Source organism: Chaetura pelagica, unplaced genomic scaffold (genome assembly GCF_000747805.2).
Source record: "Chaetura pelagica isolate M959 unplaced genomic scaffold, ChaPel_1.0 scaffold341, whole genome shotgun sequence".
NCBI lineage: Eukaryota > Metazoa > Chordata > Aves > Apodiformes > Apodidae > Chaetura > Chaetura pelagica.
The window spans coordinates 1,152,962-1,161,991 of record NW_009952151.1 but is presented as its reverse complement, the minus strand read 5'-3'; the positions used below and the strand labels follow the sequence as shown (position 1 = coordinate 1,161,991).

The 9,030-nt window shown below is 43.8% G+C and overlaps 1 protein-coding gene across 3 annotated transcripts in view; it reads right to left on the bottom strand.

Annotated features, from left to right (window-relative positions):
• The window catches only part of MECOM (MDS1 and EVI1 complex locus), a 183,181-nt gene that overhangs the window by 37,114 nt on the left and 137,037 nt on the right, over positions 1 to 9,030 (bottom strand). For all 3 annotated transcript variants that reach the window (XM_010006745.1, XM_010006752.1, XM_010006760.1), the window contains exon 2: positions 7,674 to 7,808. The gene's annotated coding sequence lies outside the window, so the exon portion shown is untranslated. The remainder of the gene's footprint in view (positions 1 to 7,673; positions 7,809 to 9,030) is intronic.

The following is a 9,030-nucleotide window of genomic DNA, read 5'->3' as shown; positions in this document are numbered from 1 at the left end:
AAGAAGTTAACTGTGGACCATGGAAATTAATCACGTTGCTTGAGATTTTAGGCAGCAGCAGCTCCTGAGGCCAGAGACGTTGGGGTCCTGCAAGCCCCCAGATGGAAAAGCTCATAAATTAACTCCGAGCCCCTGGGTTCCCTCCTGGCTGCCCTTGCCTTGCAGCAACAGCAGCCTTTATCGTAGGCGGAATTTTGTATTAGGAAATCGTAATGCAGAATAAATGGACTTTTCAATTGTAAAGTCTGAAGATTTCTTGGATGGAGTCCTGACTTTTCTTCAATTAATGAAAGGTTTTAATTTTCTGAATTTCACCTCTTTATTCTACCAAATCCATTTCATTTCCTGACTTTCTTGGGTTAACCTGTGCTCACATGTTGTGAGCACACACCAGTCTGCCTTGAGAAGTGTAGGAAGAGCTGCTGCACGGTAGAGAAACAACAAGAGAGGGGGGAAAAAATAACAGCAAAGTCCAGATGCACATTTCACATGCCCTGGGATCAGCCGTGTGTGACTGCAGTTTATATAGGAAGAGCAAAATCGGATCCAGGTCTGGAAACACTTTCAAAGTTCAGGGGGTCTGAGGTGGGGAGAAGCTGGGGGAGGCCTAACTCATCAGTCCTCTGTGCCTGCCTACACTGCAGGTCATATACTTATGCTACTGAGCAGAAATAAGAGCTCCCAAACTGCAAAGCTGTAAAGGGAAAGGGGAGGGAAGAGAGAAGAAAAAAAAAAAGGAACACATACCATTTACTTTCAAATGGATGAATAAGGCCTCATTGTTATGAATCCCAGTTTACTTTTCCTGGTCAGGCACTTGAAATTTTATTTATGCTTAATAGACTGCATTTGGCATGTGTAAAGATGACAGAAGCGTGAATTATGAACGACCTTCAACCTATTCAGGAAGTTGTAATAATTGAAATAATGGTGAAAACGCTTTCCCCGCGAGCTGGGGCCGGGGCCGCGCTCGGACGCTGCGCCCGCGCGCTGTGCAGCCCCGGCCACCCCTGCCCTGCCAGACCTTCACTGCTCACTCGACCCCCGCTGCCCCCATCCGGCATGTCCTCTGGCCCCTGGGAAGGCTTAACCAAAGGATGCCAGTTTCTGAGGAAAAAGTGACACTTCAGCTGCTGCATCTGTCACGCTCAGCCAAAGAGTCACTAAACCCTTTAGTCGGGCGTACACGAGAGCTTCGGGAAACACCGCACGTGTCCCAGGGCTGGCTGGGAAATGCAGGTTTTAGGGCAGGCAAGAGATGCTGCTCAGCATCGGTGCTGGTTGTACTCTAACCTCCCAGGTTGCATTGAGCTTATATCTAGCACCATGGGGGAAGGCACCAAGGGACTCTGTCCTGCACCAAACTGGTGGCAGGCAGGAGGACCGAGTGGAGAACACATTGGATGGGATGGTGGGAAGGAAGACACCAATGGTGGAGCACAGAATCACAGAGGGGTTGGGGTTGGAAGGGACCTCTGAAGATGATCTAGTCAAACCCCTCTGCTAGAGCAGGATCACCTACAGTAGATCACACAGGAACATATTGAGGTGGGTCCTGAATGTCTCCAGAGAAGGAGACTCAACAACCTCTCTGGGCAGCCTGTTCCAGTGCTCTGTTACTACCCTCACACTAAAGCAGTTTTTCTTCCAATGCTCCAGCTTGTGCAGCACACCCCACTGAAGGCCTGGTGAAGCCCATCAACAACCCCCGAGCCCTGCACTGACATCCCATCCCATGTCCATCAGGATCCTGGCCCCCACCACACGCCACGGCAACATCTACCCCGAGCAAAGCACCATCCCCAGCTTCCAGCCACCTTCTGTGGTGAGCTGAGGGGAACATGCCTCAAGCTGGGGCAGGAAAGTGAGCGCCCGGACAGGCAGCATGCACATTGCCAACTGGCATCCGCCTCCGCGCTGCTTCGGAGGAAGAGTGGAACTTGCCTGAAAAGCAAAACAAATGAAATGTCCAAAGCTAATAATGTGTTATGTTCAAGGAGCAAGATGAAAATTGGGATTTATGCCCACCAGAAAAATGAGAAGGATGAACGGATACATAACCTCACAATGAGCTGTAATTAAGCATTTAAGGGGGGAAAAAAAGTACAAAATAAAAAGAAGAAAAAGGTCCAGACGGCAAAGCTTCAGCTTTAGCTCCTGTGATGAACAACTTCTGCAGCTGGAGAGCTGTGTGATGAAACCCGAGCCAGGTTCTTCTTGCCATACTCAGGCAAATGATAAATTGAAATGAACTGGAGTTTTTTCAAGGTCTAACATAGAGGAGCCCTTCCTGAGTGCTGTATTGGGCCCAAAGAAAACTTCAGCAAAAAATCCACAGGCAAAACTCAGCAAGTGCCTGTGTGCGAGTGGCTGCAGGGGCATGGGTGGAAGCCCAGTGGGGAGGAGGGGGCCTCCACCTTTACCCTGTGAGATGGTAGGGGAGCACCACAGCATTAAGACTGCAAACTCTTTCCTTCCTCCTTTCAAAAATGCCCTGACACTGCCAAAGCAGATCAAGCAGGAGGAGCTGGAGCGAAGCCGCTCTCCTGAAATGGCACCAGAAATCCCCATTTTTCCACCTTCTGAGATAAAAGGTGCCTTGTGTTCCTCTGAAGTTAGGAAGGAGCTGCAGGATGTTCGCTCTGCAGGGCACACTCTTTGGCATCTCAGAGACTGCAGGCCACCTCCCCACTGATATTAATGTCTTCTTTCAGCAGAGGTGAATTTTAGCCTATGTGAAAGCCACAGGCCAGGGTGAGGTGCTGCCACATCCAGCTGAGCTGCTCCAGCCCTGCAAGATCTCCTGCTTGGGGATCACTGACCATCACTACCACAACTTCTGTGTGTCCACCTGTTCTGAGGTGACCTCACCACGCAGTTGCCTTCTAACATCCCACCTCCATCTATGAACCACACAAAGTGTCAAACGAGTTTCAGCCTTGTCCTGGCTCTATGGACATCTATAATCCTCCATACTCTTTCTGTCAATCAGATCAGTATGATTCGACAGCTCTCATCACAAAAAAAGACTGTTTTGCTTAGAGATGATATGTCTCACCACTTTTATTAAACACGAATAATTGATTAAAAACCTTATCTTGCAGAAATGGCAATTATCAGTTGCTGGCTTTGGTTCTGAACAATTTCTTCTAGGTCATGTCAGGACAGGCCAACGCTGAGAGCAGTCCCACCACAATTAAGCTCCAGAGAGCACAGGGACATAAAGACCAGGCAGGAGTTTCAGCCACAGCCTCAGGTCTAATTGCAGTAAGTGGAAAATCACCACCGATGAGCTCCTTGTTCCACCAGCCCTACACTAACACAACCCCACTCCACTGGAGACAGATTTTCAGTGGGAACTAGGTTAAGCTTTATTTGCTGAATAAACTCATAACTCACAGGAAGAGTCACGGCAGAATAGGGCCCCGTATGAGCTCAGCGTGTGCGCGCCCTCCTGACCCACAACAGCCAAAACCTTAATTTCACTCCCTGACAACAAAGCCTCAAAACTATTCCTTAAATACACAACTTTTGCAGGTGGTTGTGTCTGGGGCTGCTGGAGGAGGCTCGGCCCTTCCCTGCCTGCTGCAGAGGGGGGGGCGGCGGCAGTAAAACCTGAAACACGAAGCTGTGTCTGCAGATTAAAAAAGTTCGTAAAACGTGTAAAATGTGATCAGATCTGGTGAAACCTACAGCAGTAGGTTCATTCATGTAAGTTTATATCACTGACATCGGGCACATTGTTAAAGAGTGTAATACTACTGGTTTCTCCCCCATTGCAGTGGCATTTACTTGAGTATAAGGAAACAAAACAAAACACACACAAAAAAGAACCCTAGAAACCTATTTCAGCACATGCAGCAAACCAAAAAACCTCAGTAAACTGATATTGAACTACTTGGAGTTTTCCATGCATAAACCAAAGGGAATCTTTAGGAACTGTTTTGTTGAGGAGAAAGAGAGTTGGAAGCTCAGAGCAGTTCCACAGCATTACGTGGCTGTCAGAGCTCTGCAAGCAATAAGCAAGACAGAAACTATCTTCAGGAGTTTTAACTACAACTGCTACCAGTTACGGTTCTTAAAAAAATATATATATTTTTAATAGCTTAAAGGTGACTGTGATCCCAGCTTGAAAATGTGCCTGGATCGTGTGACAGCCCCTGACACGTCACTGCTGGATTTGCAACTCCACTTTCATTAACGTATATGTTTAAAAACAATGGTTTTGCTGGGATGACAGCCCTGCCAGAAAGCCTAACAGGGCTAATCATTCTGAAGTCATTAAAAAGTTGAACTAATAGAGCTTTAATGATAACAGAGGGGAGTCATCCAAGTTAGCAGGAACTGGTATTGAATCCTAACTGACTTGGGGCTGAAAAAATGCATTCCAGGGCAGTAACAGTGACAAGACTCTCTGCAGCTCTGCACACTCTAGTCTCTTTGGCAAAAGGAAAAAATGAGCGTGCCCTGTTTGTTGAATTTTATTATTCATATACATCTTGAATTACATAGATTCAGGTTAGACTAGGTATGACAGGAGATAAGAAGACAGCAAAAAGAAAATCTAGATCAACCTCTCATCTGAAATAAAAAAAAACCCTAAACACCAAAAAATGCAGCTTTTAAACCCTACTCCCATCTCCAATCAAATGAAACATGAGTTGCATCCAGCGTGCATGTTTTGACTGCATCCCACCATTATCAAGCTGTTCATCTTAGCAAGGCTCATTTATACAGCCATAAGAAAGAGCCCAAGCCTTTTGTAAAGTTGATCCTAAGTGATGAAACCAAACCTCAACCGTGAGTCGGGGGGTGGGGTGGTATGTCTCTGAAAAAAAGTCCAATAGAGAAAACAACAAAAAATGTTTTTCTTTCACTCTTTTTTGTTAAGTGCAGAAGGTAGAGCTTAGCGGAGCGACTAGATTACACATCACCCCGAGATTTATCTAAACCCTGCCTCAAGCAGTCTGGGAATCATACCTGTCTGTCAGTCAGGCTTGAATTTAGTAGCATAAACTTGTGGGCAACATAAGGCTGGTAGTGCTGGCAGGATCTTTTACCATCTCAGGTACAGACCAATGTTTGCTTGTGAATTTTACAGATGAGTTGAAGCAATTAGAGGTGAACAATTACCGCTGATCAAGTGTCTGTGCCCCAGGAGCAAGCAGGCTCCCACAGCACGGATGCTCCCCGTGCCATGAGGGCTGCTGAGATGTTGCTTCTTCCCAGAAGAAGCAGGGAGAAGTGGGGTGTCCCCCCCTGCTCTGCACCCAGCCCTGACTGTGGCTCCGGCTGAGCTGGGCCCTCCTGTCCCAGCCAGGCTGCATTGCCTCTGACCCTGAGCTCCCAGTGCAACACATCCTAGTGCTTCACCTTCCCCACCTTCTTTATTTTTTCTTTTTTTTCCCCTCTTCTTTTTTTTTATTTTATTCCCCCTTTTTTCCTAGCAGCCACCACAGCAGAGTGACCCAAAGGCAGCCTCGTGCAGCCTATACACAGGCACGTCTGCACACTCTGTCCTGCCTCACATTTGTCACTCCTTGTACACGCACACGTTTGGCCATGTAATGTCCATTTCCCAGTTTGCCTTCCTATTATATTTTATATTACCTCTGGCAAGCTTGCACCAGAAGAAAGCAGAAGGAGGAGCTGTTAGAAAGGCTTTTTTGCTTTAAGATTTGAGAGCACATTTTTAGCATTAACTTTTTAGGCTCTGGTCATAAAACGCTGGAGTGCGCGTACAATACTGTGGATAAATGTGCAGCATTTCCAGAGGGCCCAAATGAACAACAATGTCTTGCTGACAGCACCCAGCTCACAAGACGCTAGTTGAAAGGCAACCAATTCTTAATTTGCAAATCTCAGTAACAATGAGATATTAAAATATGGAATTACGACCAGCGCGACACTGCACGAAATAACGACTCTCCAGTGAATGAAAGAAATCATTGGCAGCAGTGCAGCCACCATTAGCAAATCTCAGAAATGTAAACACTAAAAAAAAAAACACAACAAAAACAACCAAAAACCAGAGAAAGTTACAAGCACCATAACTTTCCTTCCAAAAATGTCAGAACACGGTGCGTGCCTGCGGCGCAGAGGCAGATGTTCCAGTTGCAGCTCACCAGTACCCAGGCAAAGACAGTCAGTTGCTTTGACCAATGCACGTGATCCCACTTCTAATCTTTCCTTTTACACCAGCTCTTATTAAACCTAAAATATTTGAGTTTGCTGTTTCAATTAATCTATATAGTTTCCTTTTCACATCACTCTTCCATAAATCCTCTGCATTGAGAGAATGTATCATTTTTCAGTGTAAAGCATATTTTAACTTAGAAAATGCATTTTGCATTTACTAATAATCTTGATGGTTTCTTTAGTTAAACCAGCTGCTATATAAACCAGAAACTATATCTCGGTCGGCTGGCTCACTCTGTGTTACATGTGCTCAGGGCTGAACTGCAAAACCTGAAAAATTTTAAAACATCTTCTCTCATAGTTTCTGAAAAAGTTATTTATACTGGCTCTAATCAACTATCTCACATGAATGAAATACATAACACTGTGCTGGAAGTAGCAGGCTGTCTCACATTCATTTCCTACATGTAAGGAATTTGATTAAGAAGAACGATTTCTAATTGAAGCTTTGTGTCTGATTGTGACTCTTTTTTCAATCCTGTCAAGGCAATTAAATAAGCTAAAGATAATCTTTAACATTCACCTGATGCAGTTAATTAAGTGCTGAAAAATTAAAACACTGATTAAATGAATCAAATCACATGTTGCAGGTAGTAAAGTTTAAATTGGCAACAAGAATTCACAATCAGTTGTTGCTTTGCTATTTTAGATATTTTATTTTAAAGAAGTAGAGCATTCTTAACCTAACCTCAACCATTAAAATATTTCATAATGACATGTATTATCCGCAGACTAAAGCGGACCTTGATTTAAGAAACACCTAATAACTCATCAGCATAATTGAAAACAAAACACTTCACCCCGTCCTTTCTCTGCCTACCCCAGCCTTTTTCCCAACACACACAGATAAACAACATTTCAGAGCAACAAAGAGTGGATTTAAGAGCAATAAATGAAAAGAAAAAGAAAAAGCACTGAAGATCCTGGTTCAGCATACAAGTATTATGAGTTCCAGCAAAGCGCATAGGAAGGCATGATAATATTCATGCACGTGTGTGCATTCAAATCCAAATCCCTATGCATACAACTGCACTGGTAGCATTATCAGTTTTGTGTTTTCCCCTCCACTCTTTTCATTAATTTCACGTTACAGCTTCTGATCAACTCAACTATTTAACGTGGCAATCCAAAGAGACTGAAACAGGAGCCAGAAATTGCTGGTAATTCAAACCCAGCAAATACTGGCTTTGTATTCCTAAGAAGGCAGCCTGAATTTGTATCAGGTTTAAGGTTTTAAAAAAAGTAAAAATATAAAAATTATTCATTAAATGAACAACAACATGGAAAACCAGAAAATTCATATTATCTATAGCCCATAATCAAAATTATTCTATTCTGCATTTCACATCTGTGCATTATCTTTTTCCATAACAGCAAACAGGCCAAAATCTGTTGAGAATTGTTGGGTTGTTTTCTTTCCATTGACACCTTAATGTTCCTTAAAAATAAATCCAGCAAATGAATGCATCACATACCTGATCACTTATCTGACATGCAACAAGGTTGTGCTGATTGTAGCATCCAGCAAACTTGATATATTTGAGCCAGTTTCCTACATCTGGTTGACTGGCATCTATGCAGAACTTCACATTGCAAAACTCATCCAAGATCTAAAAGGAAGAACATGAGAGAGTAAATATTTCTGTTGCTGTCTGGGCATACTAATCAAAACATAAATCACACATTTCCAGATAAATAAATACTGAATAATAATATAGGCATGTTTATTCAGAAATGCACTCTTCTGGTGAGGTTTTTTTTGCAGGCAGTCAGAATACATACATGTTAATAAAAGGACAATAAATGTACTGCAAAATGTCTTGACAAACATTTACATGTAATTGAGATGTTGTCTAATTACTGCTAAGAAATGTTACATTAATTTAATAGGGATATTATTTATTATTTTTTTTGCATTCATCACTGACTGTTTACATTTAAAGTTATTATTTTAAGTAAATACAATTCTGTCAGAGAATATAAAAAAAATACTCAAAGACCTGGTGTCAGTTTCAGTTGGGGGTTGTGTTTTGTTTCAAGATTTCTGCAGACTGCAGCACCCACTTAGTCTTTTCTTCTATTTGTTATTCAGAACCAAACTTTATTTGTTAGGCAGAGTTATCTTGTTTTAGCATTACGTTTCCCAAACAGCCCTTCTGTGCAACACTTAAATCACTCCCCTTAATTGAGGCAAATAACAGAACTCCCTATGCCAAACTACAGAAAATAAATGAAAAACAATGTAAACACTCATGCAAAACACGGGAGCATTAAATACATACCAATAAATGTTCCAATTATGCAGACAATAAACAAATATAATGAGATTGCTTGTGGACAAGCTAAAGAGGATGTTCTGTTCTAATATCGTGACAAATTACTAATCATTACAGACGACTGAATGTAATTACATCTTTGCAAGCTTTAGCACCGGCCTATCCGAAACTTCCCCAGCATCCCGGGGAGCTCAGTGCTACAGTTGTAACTTCCCCGGCTGGGCACCGGCAGCAAACCACCCCGGTTTATTACAAAGAAACTTCAAACACAAGCCCCAAACGAACAGACACGGGAAAGGGTGGTTGTTTTTCCCCGATTCCCGCACAACCGCCGAGCGCTTCGGGCCCCCGGGCAGGAGACCCGAGCCCGGCGCCCGTGGATCAGGGACTTGATGGGAACCCACCGAGTTTCCTATCAAGGACGCTCAGTATCTCCCGAGTACGCGCACCTTTATTAATTACCTTCATTAATTACCGGAGTCCCGCGGAAAGCTGCTCTGCCCGCGGAGCCTGCCCGGGTCACCGCCCCCAGCCCCGCCGCCCCCCCGGGGGGCCG